At 44.8% G+C, this 22,401-nt stretch overlaps 1 protein-coding gene across 1 annotated transcript in view; it reads left to right on the top strand.

Moving 5' to 3' along the window:
- The window catches only part of PDZRN4 (PDZ domain containing ring finger 4), a 494,262-nt gene that overhangs the window by 178,356 nt on the left and 293,505 nt on the right, over positions 1 to 22,401 (top strand). The window lies entirely within an intron of this gene.

Raw genomic sequence — 22,401 nt, forward strand, 5'->3', positions numbered from 1 at the left:
TGCAACTAGCACTGTATCCTTAAAACTAGCAGTATTCTAGTCTTGAACCAATCACGGCTTGAACTCGGGTCCGAGAATGCTGCCTGGGGTCCCAGGATACCCCTTGCAGCCTTGCCTGGCTCCCGACCCTGAACCCGACCAGCTGCAGGAGAAAGAGCGCAGGGACTTTTGCAGGGTGGCGCGCATCCCACTGCGCTCTGCTCTGCACCAGTCCTCCGCTAGACCCTGCTCCAAAGCAGTGAATCTGCCTTGACACAACCAGCACGTGCGCCCACAGATTCCCTTCTCTGAAACTGAGCAGCTGTTGCCACTGAGCGCCCATACCCTCCGGCGATTCATTGTACCCCGTGGAGATCTTACTCCCGCGCATGTCCTTAGTAAGAACCTCAAGCAGTATTGTAGCGTATGCAAGATGGCGGACTACATTTACTGCTGCAAATCCAGGAACTGGGAGGCCGTCTGAAGGTGGAGTCTCAGGATTTACGAGGGAACCAGGTTCATCTCGTCCACGTGGCGCTGACATGGAGGTATCGCGAGGACACCGTTCAGTATCAGCATTTGTGGCAATGCCGGCGTTTTCCTTAAACCGCGGTGGACGGGTTTGTCACACAGCATCACATCACCCCCCTTTACTGCGGTGTCACGAATATTAGAATGATCCCATTATCCGCGCCTTGCCTCCAGCTGCATTTAATGACCCTCCCCAGAACTCGGAAGAGCCGGGACTAAATTGACTTTTTGACTCGCCAGGATACTTTAGCGCCAGCAAATGATGATTCCTGTCACACTCGCGCGCCGCCCGCGCCCATAAATTACGCCGCCGAACTGCCAAGCTGTTTTATATGTCCGATAAAGATTTTCTATATCTCTCGCAAACCTCCAATCCGCTGCTTTCCGCTGTCTCCGTAAAACGGCGTCCTTAACAAGTGTCTTGGGCTTAAATGGAGGGATTTCTGATGGGACTTTATAACAGTTACACCACAAGGAGGCTTCATCAGGACAGTGAATTGTGTTTGATTCCTGGCATCTTAACTGCACTATGCAGTCTCGGGAGGATAGCTCAGGGGCAACGTGCTCGCCTTGGAAGCAAGACTCACGGAGTAGCACAGGTTTGATCCCCCGGGTCAGCGCTTAGAAACCTCTGGGTATTAAGCGCGTGATAAGTAACCTATTGTATGATACGTGTGGTGTATTACCTTCCATGATTAAGGCGACATTTCAGCACTGTTATACACTGAGTAAGCCTTGGCGATTGGACCTTTATCCTGCAATTTAAGTCATATAATTCGACACCCACCCATGTAACCTTAAACTGAATCAATACAACTGGTAGGAGAAACGGTGAGGCGGCTTAGACTGGTCAAAGGTCCGAATGTTTTCTTCCCAGCAGCCACAGGGCCTTATCACCTGCATTAGGCCCGCGTTGTTGTGTTGGGAGTGTGACCAGTTCATAGCGAAGCCATCCAAATCTGGTGGTGGGTATGCAAGGGGCATCAACCCAGAGTGGTCTCCAAGGTCTTTACTCTCAAGGGTCCAAGTTATCTTCTCTGCTTTGCCCCTAACTATGAACATGACAAATATCTGACTGAGAGGGTTTCAGATGTATTTAGTTTCAACTCCACTGTGATGTGTGATCTCGTTCAACATTCAAGCATGAACACCACTAGGGGATCCCCCCCACCCGGTGCTAGTTGGTAGCATATATAGGGGTAATCATTGTATATGTCCAGGAATGCATGGTACTACTATGGATCTGCCTACCTTCATTACCCACTGTCATAAAGCCGGGTGGGTGCCACAAAAACAAAAAAAACTAGGAAAACTGATTAACGCAAAGTCCTCCTCAGACACAACTGAAAAAAATGGAACATGTCAGGACAGTCCTTTCCCTAACTGTTAAACCAGGTCAAAGATGTCCTTAAGTTCTCAAGAGTTTGACATGTCTCCATGAGTCACCGCTTCAGCGGTTCTTTCCCTCAAACGTCCTCTGACTCTGCTTCTCCTGCCACTTGCTGATACGTACCTCCTTCCTCTTGTTCCTTCTCCCCCTTTTATCTCCAGACTCCTCCGCTCCTCTCTCTCCTCTTTCTCCTGAATGTCCAACTCGCTCCAAACTCGTCTTGTGACTGCCTCCAAATACGCACGCACTGATGTTACCCTCACAGGTTTCAACAGTCCTCTACTTTCTGCCCGTTGTTGGTCTTAATTGGAGTGTTTCCACCTGGGTTTCATTATGCGTACACATAGCAATTTGCTTTTTCCCCATCAGATTTCTGATCGCAGGTGTGATAAGTTTTCTTGTACGGGCTGTGAAAGCTATGTCAGCCATCTTGGAATGGGGCAGTGAGGGCTTCGTTGCATACAGGTGAGTGTTCAGCTCTGGGACCCGAGCCACATCTGCTTCTCTGTGCACAATAACTGTTCATGGGACACTATCTACTACAATGATGCTGCCTTGAAATTATCTTTCTCGGCCCATGGATGTTGGCTCTCAATTTGCCCGTAGAGTGCAATTAGATTAGGCATCTGGCGGTCCCCTGCCCACAGGCAGGGTGTAAGTGCTGTAACCAGGGGATCCTTCCAATGTCACCCCTGGTCACAGCACTTAAGCTGTGAAGTTCACTGCTTCGCTCTGAGGGTGAGTGACGCGGTGACCATGGGAGCTGGGTTCCATCCATGATTCAAGTGATGAAGGACCTTGGCGGAGGGTCCTGTGGTCTAGGCCACCCTTCCCTAGTCACGTGTCTGAGACTTGCCCCTGGACACCAGCAGGGCCCCCCACATCACCGATCTAACATTTGAGCTGCCGGAAGACCTCTTAATCCTGTCATCCACACATCACTGAATTGTGATGGCACCAGTCATGTCACCTGTGACATCTTGTGTGACGTTTTGAGCAGTTCATGCCGCCAACGTTCTGTAGCCCTGTCACAAACTATAATTGGCAAATTTCAGCGTTTTTAGGTTTTACATTTTAGCCATAGCATCTCTTCAACTAATGTTTATATTAGTGAATGTCAAAGATTTTTTATAACGCAAGATTGACAATAACTTTCTTTAGCATTCGATTTCGTATTATTTTTTTAATTATAGCATGCCTTCTTTGCACAGCCCTTTGAAGCTTCTGAGCCATGGTACAGCTGTATAAAACGTAGAACATACATACACACCATTGTACACCATCATTGTCCATGCCATGACCCCTGTCGCCCTGTTTGCCAAATGCTTGTCTTGGCTGGGTTGCCCAATCTATCCAGCGAAGACGTCGGCAAACGTTTCGAGGTCGTGTTTTTTGCCCCCTCATCGCCTGTAACTTTTCCTGACATTGTCTGATCTTCAGAAAACGTTCAGAGGATGCAAACATTTTCTTAAGACAAGCCATTGATATTGGTATTTTATTTGTATTGCGCTCATACACAGGTGTTTCAGAGCGCAACGAGGCAAGGGATAACAAAAACAACGATCTTACTAGGCCCAGTGACATTGAGAACGCGCAAGGGAGAACAAAAACAACAATCTTACTAGGCCCAGTGACATTGAGAACGCGCAAGGGAGAACAAAAACAACAATCTTACTAGGCCCAGTGACATTGAGAACGCGCAAGGGAGAACAAAAACAACAATCTTACTAGGCCCAGAGACATTGAGAACGCGCAAAGGAGAATAAAAACAACAATCTTACTAGGCCCAGTGACATTGAGAACGCGCAAGGGAGAACAAAAACAACAATCTTACTAGGCCCAGTGACATTGAGAACGCGCAAGGGAGAACAAAAACAACAATCTTACTAGGCCCAGAGACATTGAGAACGCGCACGTGCTGAGGCGAGGGAAGGGGGGAAGTGCAGGAGGGAGGGGGAAAAGTGGAAAGTGCCATGTAGGCAAAGGAAGCATGAAGCTTCATAACCTTTGAAACAGTATCCTAAGCACCTAGTGAGCAAATTAAAGTTGGACTGGTTTTCATAAACATAAACGGAGTGGTGCAGGAAGAGGTAAATAAAAATAGAACACAGCAGTGTGAGTTTTAGAAAATGAAGGCGAGAGCGAGGGCTGTAATACCAAGTGTTAAGTAAATGAGAGTAAGTAGCTTGCTGCAATGAATACTTCTTTAAGCATGGTCATTCATGCAGATTGAAAGATGAGGTTTACCTTAAGGCTCTTCCTGAGATCAGGCAGGAATAATAGGGGTAGCCCCTTCTGGTTTCAGGCCCTGACCTGGGGGGCTGTGCATCCCTTCCCAGTGACCTGGCTTTTAGCATTTGTACTTGGAATTCAAGAGGGTGTCATCATTGTGTTGCGGACTTAGGGATTTCTGCGAATTTAAGTAATAATGAAATAGTTTAAATCCAAGAAACCTTTCTCTCAGAGGGAGTTGCCTGGGACGGCTATCATACTTCTTCCCAGAACACCATAAGGGGCGTATTGGGTAGACCCAAAGGAGGACTGCTAACAGCCGCGAAGACGAGCTACGCCCAGGAAGTTAGTATGTGAGATAAAGACTTGCAGGGCTTTATGGCAGTTCAAATCTGTTTAAGGAATAGCCCAAAAGATATATTAGTGATGAATATCTATTGTAATTACTTAGAGGTATCCTGGGACATTATACTGGAAAAATTGGCAGAAATACTATTGCCGTGGTTCGCCAGAGAAACCTTGGGAGAGGTTATCATTGCTAGCCAGCGAAAATGTTGCCAACACAAATGGAGTCAGTGAAAAAGTAGTGGTGAAAATATCTCTGCAGGGGAAAAGTTGCCAAGCAAAAAGTAGCCAAACCATGCAGCTGAAAAAGTTGCCAAAAAAAGGTAATTGTTATGGTTAAGGAGAGTTTAGTGGCCTTGTAATTGCCTGCTTTAGGGTTACGATAGGGGTTGTGGTAAGGAGAGGGGTTAGGGTTAGAGTAAAGATTTTGGATAGAATTACGATAAGAGTTAGGCTCAGTGTGGTTGGGCTAAGTGTTAAAGAAAGGGATCGGGGGTTGGGGTGGTGGTGGTGGTGATGGTGTAGGATATGGGTTAGGATAAACCTAGTGGTCAGATCAAAATAAGCATTAGGTTAAGTGTTAGAGTTGCAGCTAGGGTAAGGCTAAGGTTGGGATTAGAGAAAGGGCTTGGCATAGGGCAAGGGCTATGTCATTTGTGTCGAGCTGGTGCTGAGGTTGGAATTAGATTCACTGCTCATTTCCCATTGATTTAGTATTGAGTAACATGCAAACAAAATGCTTTAGCGCACTGAAGGGTTAGTATTCTGTGAGAGTTCAGTGTAGTAAATGGAATTAGGGTAAGCTTTAGGAATGGATTAGGGGTGATTGAAAATAACTTTTGTGTATTTAAAAATAACGGTTTTGGCGATCTTTTAACTGGCAACATTTTCACACTTTGCACTGATTGTATTGAATGACTACATTTTTTAAAGCAACTTTTTGCTGGCTACATTTTCACATGACTACATTTTGCTGGGGACATTTTCACACAGAATCTTATTATTGTGGGTGATTTTAACGTTGTCTGAGCTGTGAATTTGGGAACACTATGCCCGGCTGTGGACAATGGCACACAAATGCAGGAATCTCAATTCCACACTGGGCAAAGTTTCTCAAAGAATGGAATTTGTTTACTGTACATGATGAGAATGACCTGCCCGGCGATAAACGAAATACTTGGAATCCTAATAACTCTGCTTCCAGGATAGATTTAATTGTAACTACTTAACATCTTTGGCAACACCTGGTTAGTTTATTATGGTTACAGAAACACTGAGCGATCACCGCCAAGTGATCACGGAATTTAGTGCACTTGGACGAACTGGACTAGCTAAGAGTCATAAAGATCTCATGGTCTGCCGCGGTAAGATATATTTAATTTGGTCTCCCTTATTAATAAGTAAATGTAATCTACGTATTTGTAATGCCATTGAACAGCGTGGTATTGGAGTGGCTGTAGATATCTGCATGCCACAGGTTTTTCCGATGTTCATAAAGGAAAAATACAAAAAATCTGTAAATAAGGTGGGGAAGACCAGGAACTGGCATTTAAAAAAAGAGATTCAGATTTTCAAACAATTACTGCGGAGGACCATATGGGAAGTCAAGTTGAGTACCTTCACGGAGCAAAGAAAATGGGAAGCCATTAGAAAAGTAAAACTAAAACATAAAAATAAAGTTAAATCTATGCGTTGTCATTTGCTCCAGCTTGAAGGAGAGATTATTATTTTTTTTTGTTTAATTATTTTATAACGCGCCTAATACCATATCCGAGTTCAGTTTCTAAGCACAGATCCAGGAGTCGAACCTCTGTTGCTCGGCGTGATCTTGCTTCCAAGACCAGCGCGTTGCCCTGTGCTGTCCTCCGTAATGTTGGCTAGTATATCCTCAACATCTGATGTCAGCTATTGGAAACTAGTGAACAGTGTGGACCATTTCCAGCCATTGCCACAGTCCAATCCTATTTTGGAAGCTACGTGGTTGACTTATTTTAGTGAATTAAATGTCACCCCTAAGCAACGTGTTGTGAACATACCCGCTCTGAATTAATCAAACTGTTTTTTCGGTTCTGCCAAGAAGATGTAGAACTAATAATTCGACAATGCAGTAACTCTAGGACCCCTGTACCGAATGGGCTTTGCAATTTTGTCTTTAAAGAGAATTTAATGTTATTGGAAAAATGATTGTCCAATTTGTTTACTGCTATCATTACTCGAAAGAAGATTCCGGAATCCTGGAGATTGTTCAGGATTTGTGCCTCTCTCGTTTTGAATGAGCTGAAGAAATGGGCAACAGAGTATGATGTACTGCAGTGTAACCCAGTGGGTTTCAAGAGCATGAATTGGCACAACCTTAGCTGGTGTTCTGATGGACTCTGTACAAAAACAAATTTGGGAAAATCCCTCTGTGTCTATTTGTGTCGCAACAATTGACCTTTCTCTAGCATTTGACAAAGTCAATAGAGGCATGTTGTGGGCTAAGATGCAACGTATAGGCCTTCCAAACAATCTTCTAAGTATATGTATTCATCTACACTTGATTCGGCATTGAGAGTACGACTGAACCTAGAGGGGATTTTACAGGGGAAATTCCATCAGACCGCGGCTTGCATCAGGGGTGTATTTTAGCCCCATCCCATTTAACATTTACATGGCAACCTTAGGGCCAGTTTTGCAAGGCGTAGCCTTTATTAGTTCGGGCACAGAACCTCATGGATTTCATACTCCAACAATATTAATCAGATGAATTGTGCATACTTTGGACTTCAAAGAAAGTTGAAGGCTATCCAGGACTATATGCCATTAAAAACTAGCTGGAAATGAATGCCTGCGAAAGAAATATTTTGACCTTCCCCGCAGGCTGCAAAAGAAACTGCAGACCTGGTGGATTAATGGTAGCATAGGGGGAGAGTTTAAATCAAATCTTTGCTTATCTTAGTAAAATGGCACACATTTATTTCCTGAAAGAGAAGGCAAAATCTTCAGGCAGCAGCCTCCCAATTACGACTATTCGATCACAAATTTGGGCGATTCTCTGCGCTTCCGATGATAGAACAATTTCAGCAAAAAATTTGACTGTGCCTGATCTTTGGTGCGGAAGCACACGAGCCGGGAATTTCTTGGGCAGAATTGGAGGCCATGCTGTGGAGGAAGGGTTTTACACTCCCTAAGGATGTGCCTTTGGTTGGCGCTCTCTATGAACTAGACCATTTTCCAATTCAGACTTTTGTTGACTTTTATTAGCGAAAGCGCAGAGAATCTTCCAAATTTGTGATCGAATAGTCTTAATTGGGAGGCTGCTGCCACACATTTTGGTTTCAAGTCATTCTGGGGTCCCAGTCTCCCTCTGGAGGCAGATATCATAGTGTCCAAAATACTTAAAACGATTAACAACTACAATATTCTGGCCATTCAGGGACCATCTACTTTTTTTCCATTTTGCACACCCTATATTTAGTACCATAATTCTCACCAGTACTACTTTGGCTTTGTAAAATTTTAGTACTGGCAAATTTGAGTATTTATGCAAAACTACTGACGCCCCCAAATGCATCTTTATTCTTGCACTTAAACTCCAAGTGGGTAAAGGGCTCATGTAGAATACTAGAGCAGTGGGGATGCAACTGGAACGAGTTGCTTCTAAAAATGCATGCGTCTATCGAGGAGTTGTTGGGCAATTCAAATAAAGTAAAAATTAAGTTGTACAGATATATATAGATTGAAGCGAGGGCGGAGTTACTGGAGTATAGCTGTTTTAATGACCATTTCACTTGGACAATCAAACATTTGAATGTAGTGTCGGCATTCTTAAAGAAACATTAGTGTAGGGGGTTGAGAGCAAAAAGTTGGAGACTAAAATTCAATCTTCTCCCAACAAGGGAGGTCTTGGGTATAAGGGGGAATGTACCAAGGGGATCCCATCTGCGCCACTGTTTGACTCAGAATGAATCCCAAAAACATCTGTGTGTATTATGCTTTAGATTCACCGCGAAGGGAGAAAAGAAATATTGTATGGGCTGTATGTTTATTTAGTGTGAATGTGTGGAAAGTACAAATGTGAACTAAAACACACAATAACATAAAAATGAACAGCCCATATTACATGGTGTAGAGATTCGTCAGACCCTTCTTAATTACGGCTTTACTCTGGGGGAAGGTGTTTCTTGGAGGGCTGTACTCACCCTGCCCAACTCCACCCAATGGTAGCGACCTGCCTGGAATTTGGTCTGCTTTCTCTTAACAAATCCTTTGGAAGCAAATATTATTATGCAATAATGTTTGGGATCCTCCGAGAGATTCTCTATTTGAGAAATTTAGGATATCTGAGCAAGAGGTGACAAATGGGCACTTAGAACACATATAAGAGAGAATTGGAATTTTATGGGTTCGATTTGTACAAAATCCCACAGCATCTCTGGTGGTGTGACTGATGTCTAACTAGGAGTGGCCTAGAAAAAGACAAAAAAATACCAGGTTTATTGCGGGTTTACAAACGATTAGGCACCTGCGCCCCTTACCTGGAGAGATTTCTGTCGAAGAGATGTGCTTATGCAATGTTAAGGTCCAGACCAAACCTTTTGGGTAAGGCTATTGTGAAAATAGGTTGTGTCGATACTGTTATTAAGCATCAACACATGTTATCCTTTGGTGCCCAAACTTGACTGCACTACGTGTGAAGTGGTTCGAGAGCTATTTGATAGATTTGGCCCTTTCCTCTTGGAATCATTTATGGTCTCATTTGCAAGATGTAACCTCCTGGAAGCTTCGCAAAGCACTTGAGTTTTTATTAAGATTTAATTTAACTGTAGTTTAAACCATATTATGAACATCTTATTTATCAATATACTGATCACTGAATGAAAGGGTATTCTTAAATTATTGAAAATTATCTTTTAAAATTATGAATTCTTGAAATTGTTGAAATGTTGAGATGTTTTATGAGTGATTGACCTTTCAATATATTTCTGTGGATTTGTATGTATTTTTAATATTGTAATGCTTGTGCAATGTTTCTTCATGTAAACTAAATGCACAATAAATAAATAAATTAAAAGATGTTGAATTAAAAACATCACTATTATTATGGGATAGCTCAAGGGCTTGGAAGCAAGACAATGCCGAGCAACGTAGGTTCAAATCCCGGCCGTGCTTAGAGACGGGTCTCGGGTATTAAGTGCGTCATAAAAGATTAATTAATTCATTAATTTATTTAGAGCCGAGGCGGAACCTACAATCACCTGAAATAAATGAAATCCCCGGCCCTTGAGCTTAGAGCTGAGACTAATTGATTTTGTGGTGTCAAGTTTTTACAAACACCTTTTTCTATTATTACCCTTTTATCCACAAAAGCCCAGAAGCCATTTCTTGCTGAACACAGTTTTCTAGTTATTGCCAAAGGCTGTGCTGATCAATTATACAATTAATTTGCTGGACTAAGCCCACCCCGAACACCTCCCACAGCTACTGATATTTACAGTTGGGTAGTCCGACCGTGTAATTTTAATTAAACTCTTTAAAAAAGCCACAAGTTAGCCATATGGGCACTTTAAGCTCAAGACCGCTCTTCGGTGGGCTTTTGGTTTCCATATGCCATCTAATTAATCTCTGCTGATTAAATGTACATAAAATCCTCTTGAATTCTTCGTAATTTGTGCCGACATGGAACATTGGCTGGCGCTTTGCAGTCGCTGATATGATTAGACCACGCATCTGAGGTAATATCAATGGGCCATACGTGTTAATTGATTTGATTAAGCAGGAGTATTAAACGGGGTACCCCCTCTTACAAAGGGGGGGGGGGCGTTCTGCAGTCTCAATACATGGAGGCCATTGTTTGCACGTGCTGCTGGATAGAAAAGGGACTATTTGCGCACGGATATCATTGCCCGCCACCAGGACGCGTCGGAAGGATGTATTTGACGATGTTGCGCGGCGGCCATTTATCAGCCTCCCCGTCATTATCTGGAAGTGACAGGTGAGGTAATGAGGTCATGTCTGCAGTTCCTTCCTGCTTCCAGAGGAGCAAGTCTTGCACCGGATGTTCATTCTCCCCCCGCTGAATCGCGTAGCCCGTCTGCTCGTTTTTCATTTGCAAGCTGCAACGGCCTTTAAAAAAAAAAAAAATCTATTAGCTGCTGGCTGTAAATGGTACATTAGTTCCGTTTTTTAATGCTGAAAAGACGTCGGCTTTGTGTCTATCCATGAAGCTAAATATATATTTCCTTTTGCATTTTTTGCATTTTGTTCCTTTCCGTAAAGCACGCGCTCTTGCGCGGTTTTATGATTTTACACATGTGAGCACAAGAACAACCCTAGGTATTAAGAACCATTCATGCATTCCAGGTAACCATCCATTTATTGAAATGTGACAGAGCTGCCATTTACAGGAGAATGGTCTCACATTTCCTTATATTCACATGCTCCCACAGTAGTCCTACAGCTGGTCCCCTTTCTGCAAAGGGGACCCCTGTTTTCTTCCAACCATATCTTGGGGCTATTTGGGGCCACAGGAGTATGAAGACCAATGGTGCATCCTGGATACAGGGAACAAAAGTGAGTTATTTTAAATTTCAGTACAGCATAAAACTGGACTAATAATCACGCCATAAATAAATAAATAAATAAATAAAGGTGATGTGAGTGAAAGAACAGTACAGCTCGGCATTAAATGAGAAGACAGCTTAGTATTAACTGAATGGCGTCACGTGAGTGCCATCCCTTGAAATAACATGTGAATTGGCTTCCAGAAGGATGGGCTGGTGACAGCAGAAGCCCGTCTTTCATAGCAGTGATTGTAAGGGGCATGTTTCAATAGCCGCTTGGGCCTCTCAAACAGCACATTGGCAAGGCAGGCCATTCTGTTTGCTGTCATAGAAGATAGTGTGAGGTCCCAAATTTAACTTTCAAGTAACTGCTTATACATGGTTAATTACATGCAGGTGTACCTATATAAAAACGGCAGCTAAATAGGTTGGGTGATAACAGCCACCTGACACCTCTGCACCGTGGGGATTTACAAGGAATCACAAATAACTGCACATTCACTTTGCATGTACTGAATTTTACACCTGCACAAGAACCTGATTCACAGAAAAAAACTAGCCACGCATGCCTGAAAATTAAACACGCAAAGGCAAAAAGTCAACCATAAAATTGTCAAACTTTTCCCTGGAAACACTCTCAAGGAGAAATGTTTTTTTTAAAAGTACATTTTGCTATTTGGTGACTCATCCGCTTTCAAAATCTGACTTAAGTCACGTTGGAAAATCAAGTATCTACAAGAGTAAGTGACTTTTTGTTGCGAATCAGCTTTTTTTGACCGACAGAGCGGATGGGGCGATAGGGATGTACGTTTTTTTCTGTGCTCTTGCTCTGCCTCCCAAAAACTAGAAAGGGCCCTGGAATACTTAAACAGATGCGAGCGCATGCGTACAACCTTTCCAGATGTTTGTTACTTCCGTGTTAGCTCTCCGGAAGATTGCACAGTGACCCATATCCCCAGGATTCTTATTTTCCTTTTGGGTTTAGGGGGGAAATGTATTCACAGAATTGTGATCATTGCCTCTGCATGATGGTCACATTGGGGAGCAAATGGCATTTGGGAAATGAGGGCAACACTCAGTATGAGACATCAATCATTGTTGTAGGACCGCCGATGCAGAAGGCCTCCTCCACCAAAGAACCCTGGGCCGGCAACCAAAGCAATGTCTTGTGAAGGGCCGGCGCAGCAGCCAGTCACATCCCCGGTTCCCCGTTGGCCAACATAGGTTGACAGTGGTTGAAGTCAGCAAAAGGAGCACAGCACCTACTCACTCACCAGGATGAAGAGTGTGCTGAAGTTGCCCTTTGAGTACTGTGAGGAGAAGCCGGAATCATAAGCTGTGCGGCAAGAATTGCGCATTCTGTGGCACCCACACATTGCTCCAGCCCATACCATGCACCTGAACCAACCACGTAGACACAAGTGGCACTGCATTGGTTTACCTGAACTGTTCCCCGCAATCCAGGTTTTAGCCGAGGAATTCATCTTAAGCTAAGGAATCCCTGAAAAGCACAGACACCAAGACTGCTGAAACACAGGCCGGTCTTCTGAGGAGAGGTGTCATTAATGCCAGTGGGTCCATGCCAGTCATAAACATGACGTGACAAATTACCCTGCACTTCGGCAATGGTCAGTCACTGCATGATTCACCAGAATCTCCCTGGGGCTCTCTTGGTATAGCGCCAGAACGCAAGAGCCAGAGGGAGCAAAGGGAAGAAACTCCCAGAGGATGGCGGGAGCGTGAAGCTCCTTCCAGCTAGACTCAAATCCCCAGCATAAGGAATGAAGCCTTTCAGGAAACAACGTTGCAGCGTCCAATGGTCCCTTGGGAGTGATTTATCATTATGACTCATGAGCACGCAACCGTGGAAACCTTGCAGACACAAAGTTACACTCGAACAAAGGGGAACTGACTCACACAGACTGCGCAGGAGAGAACATAAACAGAATTCTTTAGACCTTGATACACTAGCAGAGGTTATATCGTCATACTAGACCAGACACCAGTCGGGCTACAAAGGCAATTAGAAGCCATACACAAATACACCATCAACAACGGCTTAAAGATCAACCCTCAGAAATCAAGGATAATGGTTTTTGGCGAAAATAACATTGAAACGAGAAAAAGAAACAACAAATGGCAGCTTGAAGGGAGCCTGATTCTTCAGGTACAAGCTTTCACGCACTTGGGAGTGATCATAAGCACCTCTAGAACAGATGAAGAGCGGCTCACAATCCTGAAATCAGATACTACTAAAAAAACACTGAGGATTCACAATAAAACCCTTGATTGAATTTTATAGTTTAAAGGTGGTACCAATCCTGAAAAATGGGGCAGAAGCATGAGAACATGAGAATGGGACCATCATTGAGGCAGTATTCTGGAAGAAGGTGATGAGAGTTCAATCAAGCACACCTGTGCAAGCTTTGAGGATGGAATTGGGCCTGACTGCACTAAAATGCATAGTAATATGGAAAACCCTTGCATTATATAGAAAATGTATCACCACCCCAGGCCAAAGAGCGTTTAAGGTGATTACCAATGCAATGAGTGAAAAAGGTGATGTGACGCTGAAAGAATGGAAGCAGCTATGCACAGATATACTTTGGGATCTAGATGTAAACCAAGAAACCTTATTGGGAAACCCAGACAAAGTAAAGATCAAACTGTACAGAGCAGATTGGTATGCAACACAAGCAGCAAGATACCCTTTGAAGGTGTATGGAAAAATCTTTGTAGACAGTAGAAAATTAAATACCTTACCAAGATATCTTGAACAATTTCCTAATCCGTTTTTTAGAGACCAACTCCTCCGCTTACGACTAAATTTGTTCCCAACAGGGGCAATAATAAAGCGATGGGGAAAAGAAGAAATGAACAGTGGATGTCGTTGGTGTGCTGAGCCGGATGGGGAAGAAGATCTGAAACACCTTGTAATGTTTTGTCCAAGGCGAAAAGACAAAAGATATCTATTGCTTGGAGAGGGATCACCAAAAACGATGCTGATCTGATAAAACATACGACGAATGGTGGCTGGAGCTATTGAGAGGAGAACGAATCAGCTCGACCATAGCTCTAGTAAAACTCTTGATAGTCATTTTTGAAAAAGCCACAGAATAAGAGAACTGTGACGAGAGTCCAGACGGACTTTAACAAAGACTGACGGAGGCTTAAATAATGAGGATTTTTGAAGATACATTGTTGTTTTATGATACAGGTTGGATGCTAAATGCAAAGAAAAGATGTGTATATATTGGCATAAGGTTTACATTGTAAAACCCATAAAGAACCAATACAAATAAATACATAAAAAAGTAGCAGGGGTTTACAGAGGTATTGTGTAGCAACAGTTACAGAGTTACTGTAATGTTAATGAACAGCTTCCCACGCATAGCAGAGGATTTCCTGACTCCAGATTAATACCGTAGGGGAAGAGGGGACTATGCTTAAAGCAGACCATAGCAGCAAGGAGTACGGAAGAAGAACATGGCCATGGCCTTTCTGAAATCCAATATGGTGGCAGGCCTAAATATAACCTCAGGCCAGGCCCCTGCTAGACCACATGATTACAGGCACATGGGCCAATCCCAGGCAGCCACTCCATGCCACAACGTTGCAGTGTGTATCGCCAAACACCACCCAAAGAGAGGAGAGAGCAGAATTTAAAAACCAGCCAAGCCCAGTCAGGCAGGGTGGGGCTTGGGAGAGCTGGCAGGAGGAGAAAAGCAGAGCCTGGAAGAATGTTGTCATGGAGATCTTCAGTGTGGAGCGCAGGATCGCAGAAACCAGGGAGGAAACGACAGTGATGTGTGCTAAGGTGAGAGAAGTACTGAGTAGAGAAGAATTAGATGTGTGGTTAGAGGAGAGGAGCAGAGAAAAGAATGTGGTGTGGAAGGGAGATTTTGGTTGGCGGGGTGCAGAGGGAGACATTGCTGGAGGGAGAGATTTGGATGGGGGAGATATTGTTCTGAAGCAGAGGAAGAGGAGACAGCACATCGGAAAGGCAAGTGAATAGTATCAACTGGGAAAAAGGATGCGGGAGATAATGTGGTATAATGTGGTAGGGAGAGATGACACCAGAAACAGAAATGGGGGAGACATTGGTGAGAAGGCAGATATCTCTTTGCAGAGGTGAGAGACATATTGTTTTGAGAGATGCTGATTTGGAGAAGGAGGGAAATGTCGTCTTGGGGAGGAGCAAGGAATATATTCACATGGAGATGTGTCTTGTGGGAAAAGGGGAAGACTAAAGGCCCAGGAGGAGAATTTGCTGTGGAGAAGAGAGTGAGGATTTGTGGGTTAGAGAGGATTATAAAGGGAACTACACATACCAACAGGGGGAAGAGTGTTGTCTGCTTGAGGATCAAAAGGGCTACAGAGAGGAAGAGGCCTAGTCACTAGAAGGGGGAGGGGGCCAGATCAACTTAGCGTGAGAAAGAAAGAGACCACGCCCTTAGTTCGCAAGGATAGGGAGGTAGCAGGGGACCATGCTGGTACAGGCGAGAGTATAGAGGCGTAGAATCAATAACAGGATGGGCATGTTGATGATGGAAGCTGCTCAAGCTGGGATTGGCTGACCAAACTCTAAATGAATACACTATAACATTGAAATAGTTATCCAAAACCGGGCCGGCACTTGCCACAAACAAAATGGTTAAAGCCAAGACAGGACCAAACACATCGTAACCAGACCCCCCCCCCAAATGAGTACATTTTCGTTCCAGATGTGCTGGGTAGCATGAAGTATGACTTAACCATCTCATTATCAACGTTGAATTTCACCGCAACCAAATAGAGTGCACAATTATCACTGCCTACTACCAAAAGGTTGCTGTAGCAACCATCAGCCAAACACTTTGCCCCGTACCGGTTTGAATCTCATTTACTCAGGCAATGCAGAGCAAGAGACACATTCTGCCACTGGCCCATGATGTGACTTAAGAAGGTTTTTGTGTTGCAACCTGAAACATCTGGGAGCTGTTCCCCGCCCCAACAGTGCTTCTCGATTCCAAAGTGTACAACCAGTAGTTCGAGGGATACATAGTGGCCCATGGTTGAGGCAACTATCTGGAGCAATACATTATGCAGAATAATTCTCTTGTTCACATCTGGTCATGATACCACACCAGCAGTGAACCAGCAGGGTGCCATAGTAATGACCTACATCTGATCACGGATACGCATGGGTGGTCCTTAGGGGGTGGAGTGGACCCTCCATATAACATGCACGTGTTTGGAGAATATGTTGGGTGTTTTGAGAAAGAGAAGGAACTTTAGGGGGAGTCTGAGGTAGGCAGAGAAGGAGATTTAGGCAGAGCAGGGAGGAGCGAGGCTGGTGAGAGTTCACCAGAAGGAGAGAGAGGAGTAACATGGAGAACCTGGAAGAGGTTGGGAGCAGGATCATCAGAAAGAGGGAGGTGGCTTGGGAGAAAGTTAAAGAAGGAGAGGAAGAAGCAATGAGGAGGTTGAAGGCAACATCAAATGGGAAGAGGAGGAGTACATTCAGAAGGAACGTGATAAAGACTCAATGCGAGAGAAGGAGCAGAGGGCTTAGAAGGAGCTTAGAGGACATCAGGGAGAAGGAAGATAGGTGCTGACACACCCCAATGCGCAGGCGTGTGAGTGGTGGCGGAACCAGCATGTGGTGAAGGACTGAAGAAGTAGAAGTGAGAAAGGATCTAATGAGACGAGAGGGACAGGGGAGGTCCCTTTAGCCACTAAACCATTCTGACTCTTCAAGGCAGTAGACGAGGAAGGGCTGTTGGAGAGTAGGTCTAGTACACCAAAACAAGGAGTTGGAGAAGGGACCCTCACCATATTTATCAAGAAGCCCAGCTGGCCAGCCTGGTGGTGAAAGCTTTGCAGCTATCCCATTGCCGACCAACCTTAACTTCTAACCTGGTCCGATGTACAAGCTCATATAGGTACTCAAGACCCAGGCACAGGCTCTCCTAAGGAATCGAGGGTGAGAAGCAGAGGACCTCAATCAACAGAAGGAAGGGCCAAGAATTAAGTGTTGGGACTATCAATCCCTTACACTCTAAGTGACTGGGATGGGACCCCTAGATTAATTACCCTGAAAGCCAGAAATTCTGTGACCTTTTGAGACTTTGTTGAAGACAGAGGACTGTTTAACCACAGAAACATTGATGTTTGAAACCCCAGGGTGAAAGTAGCTCATTGCAGAATTCTAATTTAATTTCGTTGGCACAACCCAGATTAGAACAGTGGGGGGATTATGGGGAAGCAGCCTGGGACCTGGCCCAGTATTCGTAACCACGAAATACTAACTGTTGAATCACTGGGCAAGTTATTTAGGGACACCCGGACAGTTGGGGAGCGGTTGGTAGGGTTCGATTTCATTTGGTACAGTTGTAAACAGGTCTTCAGCACTCCTTTTTTATCTCCTTCAGTGAACATTATTTTTTCACCTATTCTTGAGTATGCGCGTGTGTTGTTGGTTTGCGCCATGCTCTGCGGCCGTGACCCAGTCTATAATCATAGGAATTGAAGTGTGGTGAGCATGAGGGTATCCAGCAAGCAGAGCAGCTCCACCAGGATGTTAACAACAGCATGAGGATAATCAAAGACCCATAACTGGGGCAAAACAAGAAGATTCCAACCCCAAGGGGGCTCGACCAGGGGCAACACTCCCCCATCCTACAACCAATATATTGCCTTAATAAAGACCCCTTGAGGTCGAAACACGTGTCGGCTGACCACCACAAGACTATGTGTCTACACTGTAATAAAGTTATCACTGTAAAACACTGCACTCAGCGTGGGAATTAATTTATGCACAGTTTTCCCAAATCTAAGAACTGCGAGGTAACCAGGACTGTCCTTGTATACCCATCAAGTGAGCCCCCAACTGTCTGGGATGCCTGGCAAAGAATGGGCTGGAAAGGTTGGAGCAGATGGCCTGCCCGCTGCCACCATGAGCAATGTCGGTATTACTGAGCTCTTTCTAACTGGAACTCACTTACCCACAAACAGTGGGCACTAAAAGGCAACATTTAATTTTGAGGAAAACGGAAACATGTAATAGGTAAACCCCAATGGGCAGACACCTGATGAAGAGATATGAAATGTTTTATAGGAGTTTTAAAAAAAACAGATGTGTTGTTAAATATTAACCAACTTGGTATTGTTTGGCTTTTGCTGGTAAATAGTTGCGTAAATATTTAGACAGTTTTTTCACTCGATCCCGGGTTAATGTACATGTTACAGGCACATCTGCAGATAACATGTATGAATAGGAACAGGGGTGACTGAGCCTCACACCTTTATTAAGAAGATGCAATGGATCCCGCTGGGGTTGCCTGTAAGAACGTCTGTTATTGTCTTGCAAGAATAACTATATACATTGGATAAAATGAAGGCTGTTCATTGATCATACTAGCTAGTACTAACATGTAAGACACGTATGAATGCTCTAGGCTCTTCCTCTCTTGCTCCTGCCACTCTATCCCGTCCTCTCCTGTACTTCTTATGTAAATATGTATAAATGTACCATGTAGCTAAGTATGTGTCTTGTAACAACGCCTCGATGCCTCAGGGCTGTTGCGCGCTTTATAAATATAAATAAATAAATACATAAATAGGCTGGAACGATCCCCACATTTTAATCCGTATGCAATGGGTACAAGGACAGCAATTGAGTTGAGTGCTATTAACAACTATGAATGACTTGCGGGTCACGTGCATACTTTTCTGCAGGGGCGGTCCTAGATATTTGCCTGACCCAAGCAGACCTGCCATTGGCTTGCCGGTCTAGTTTACATCCAGGTAGTGATGGCGCTGCCTCTCACCCCTATGAAGTAAGGTGTGCACCATTGAGTGGGTCATGGAATCATCAAACATTAAGGTGACAGTCAGTGGCTGGATTGCTGAGTGGCCTTCACGTCAAATTGATCTGACCAAAAGCTTCACTTTGATGCCTGAATTGCTAATTCTGTCGGCATTATGGAGACCACTTTGGGCCAAATTAATCTTCTCTCTCTTTATTCGGAAAATGTTCATTCCCACCAAAGAGTGTACAACATAAAGCGCCGTGAATCATCAAAGCTGTGCGCATAAAATAAATGCAATAACATGCCATCAATAATGCATTCCAATGATATTCATTTAAGATAACTGGCTGCGCATTTGAAGGGCACTTTCAGTATCCGAATAAACACAGTGCGCCGTAAACACACCCGAGACTGATACAAGGAACCTAGAGGCTGCTGGAACATGTCTCACCCCGCAAGCCCTCCATAGTGGAAGAGAAGTGTCTTCCTCAATGCCATGGGGCAGCGAAGAAAAACATAAAGGGCCCCATGCATGGAATTATTTGCACGGTTCAAAGTGACTTTGCGCTGCTGAGAAGTGACTGTGCACTGCCGACACAAACCCTGACTCATGGAACTGTGCAAAGTGTATTTCTGCCGTGCAAAGACCGTGCAAAGTCATTTTGTATTGCAGTAATGACCAGGTGCCCTGACATTGCAAGAGCAAACACGTGTGCGCTTGATAACACTGCCACCTGCGGAAAAGGCACATTGTCATTTACAAAGAGTACATTTGGTCTAAAACGAAGAATAATTGCCCTTTTCTTTGAATTTATGAACCACGGTGCATAGCCGGATTCTATGGTAGAATGGAAAACTTTCATGCAAGTCTATGCAAAATACTGGTCCTTGGCACTTAACACCTACCCTGGTGGGAATTCCTGATGGCAGCAAATATTATAAAGAAACTGGGAGATATCTGATTTATATTGATTTTCTGCCTCCTGGGCAGCCCAGATATCCACCGAGGTGTATCACCATTGGAGCTAAGCACAGGAGGGTCCCGGGAGGATAGCTCAGCGGCAACGTGCTCGCTTTGGAAGTAAGATGACACAGAGTGACACAGGTTCGATCCCCGGCTCCGTGCTAAGAAGCCTCTGGGTATTAAGCGCGTTATAAATAACCTCTCATATCATATAATATCATATCAAGCACTGCGGACAGCCCTACACAAGCTTGCCTGCCCTAGACTCCTACATGGCAACTCAGGTCCAATAATGCTTTGACAACCTGCCGTATAAGCTCAAGTGATATCACCATTGAAGCAAGTTCTCTGATGTGAAAGACATTTCCTCTGTCAGCTCAGATAGAATACTTAAAAGGAGACTGATTTTGGCCAGTAAGACAATTAAAAGAAAAGGGATGTGAGCCCCAGCCACGGGTATAGGGCCAATGGAAATATGTTCAATGCAATGATATTTTGTCAGGTAGCTCAGTGAGTTATATCTGCTAGAGGGTGGAGAGTTGAGGCAGCTTCCAGCATTGTTGTAGGGAACCAAGGCCTAGAGCCTGGCACTGATGCAATGCAGGATGGGACGTAAGCTGAGCCCATGGAGGGGTTGTGCCGCCTGACCCATCCATCCCTCTGTACTCTATTTGGGGCGTTTCTGCACCATGGGCTAAGGTTTTGGTGAGATGGTTTTGGTGTGGGTCCCTCCACCATTCCTTCCCTCCGTCCCTTTCCCCATCCCACTCCCTGGCACTCTAATGAGACATCCTTCTCATCCTGCCCACTTCAATGGGAGCAGTGTGCAGATTGCCGCCTGACCATCCCATGTCCTGTACCTTAATATGTTTCCGTGCATCCTGAAAGATTCGGCAAATAAAATCAGTAATACGTCCACTTTGTTAGGCCTCCCATTATATGCCTTTTTCAAAAGGCAAGAGGTCTGCGCAGCGAAAAGAAGCCCCGGGCCAGAGGTCTCTGATCATTGTATTGTCGACAATGACTCCCCCGGGTCATGATAAGTGATCAATATGACATCGTCACCTGGTGCCCAAATAAGCGCGGCGAAAGGTAAAATTAAAGATTTCCTATTGTACTATGGTACTTTCTGGTTCATAATACCACAGTGATAGGTCAGTTGAGCCTAAGTGTTTTTTCCCCTTTAAATACCATCGGACATTAATTGAGGGTACCCCCTGAACTCTTGGCCATTGCCAATACTTGTTTTAGGAAAGCTGATGTGTGCACATGCACAGTGGAGCGCTGAGTAGAGTGCAAGGATCAGCACTTTTGAGACATCTAGGGGCACTGGGTGAAGAACACCCAGCCACCATTTTAGGGTTGTACTGGTTATAACCAATCGGAACAATAAGCTTTCAGGACAAGAGGAAATACGTAAGTGGGCAGTGGAACGATGGCACTCGCCTGAGGAGGATGGCATTGGATGTTGTCAACAACGCCAAGAGGAAGCAGATTTGAATGGACACGTGATGATTAAAGGGTACTAAGAACTGATGACAGACTAGGGCAGAATATGGAAGGACATCGCTCTATATAGGGAGGGACAAAGCCTGTTGGAAGTTACGGAGGGTGGCAAGAGGTCGAGCCCCTGGTGAACTATAAAGGGAGGTGAGTTGGGGGCAGATGAGGTTGGCCTGGGAGGTTAGGTGGCATGATACATTGGGCCTCATTACGAGCTTGCTGATCCAGATACAATGGTACCAGTAAGCATGCCGGTACCGTTGTATCCGGACCAGCAAGCTCTGAGTTGTGCTCGCGGGTGCCTAGAAGGCACCCGCGAGCACAGCATGTCGGATCCACGGGCACCGTTATAAACGGTGCCGGTGCATCCAACCTCCCCATTCCCATTGAGCCCTATGCCCCAAATGGGGAAGAATTTTTTCCGGCGCCCAGGAATGGGCCAATACTGGGTCCGGCAAGGCCGTAATGACGCGGTAGTTGCCCATTTACAGACACGGCTACCGCCAGAGCTGTAATGAGGCCCATTGTCCGATGCTTCCAAGTTCTGCAATAAAGTTCCATTTTGAATCCTTTGACGATTAATATGGTGATGATAGTTTCTGTGCACGTTGACGCCCACCATTTGCCACCTATGCAGCACTCTATGTAAGGCAGAGATGGGTATTAGTGGCTGCCACTAACCCATCCACTGTGAGTGCGGATTTGCTCGCAAAGTCTGCAAACCTGTGAACTTGCTAAATAACCGTGAATGTAATGGGAGATGCGAAAAGAGTGCTGCAAACCAGCCCTAGCCCTCCCACACTGAGCGTATATATATATATACACAAACAGCACAACTGGTTGTTCTTGCCACAGAGAGCTCTCCCAGGCACGTGCTCGCGCGCGTGCAAGCTAACACACACACACACACACACATATGACATCCAAAATGACTGCCAGTCTTAGGTCTTAGGCCACCGCTCAGCCTCAAATGAACCCAAGCAGGGCTATGAGCAACAAGTTGTCATTATTTTCATTGCAAGTCTTTTTGGGGATTCTATTGAGTTTGCGACGAAAGTGAATGGGGCGAATCATGGGGACGTGCCTCACCACACACTGCATGATATGGGGCCCTATAGCAGT

This window comes from Ambystoma mexicanum, chromosome 12 (genome assembly GCF_040938575.1).
Source record: "Ambystoma mexicanum isolate Mex_15411 chromosome 12, UKY_AmexF1_1, whole genome shotgun sequence".
NCBI classification, from domain to species: Eukaryota; Metazoa; Chordata; class Amphibia; order Caudata; family Ambystomatidae; genus Ambystoma; species Ambystoma mexicanum.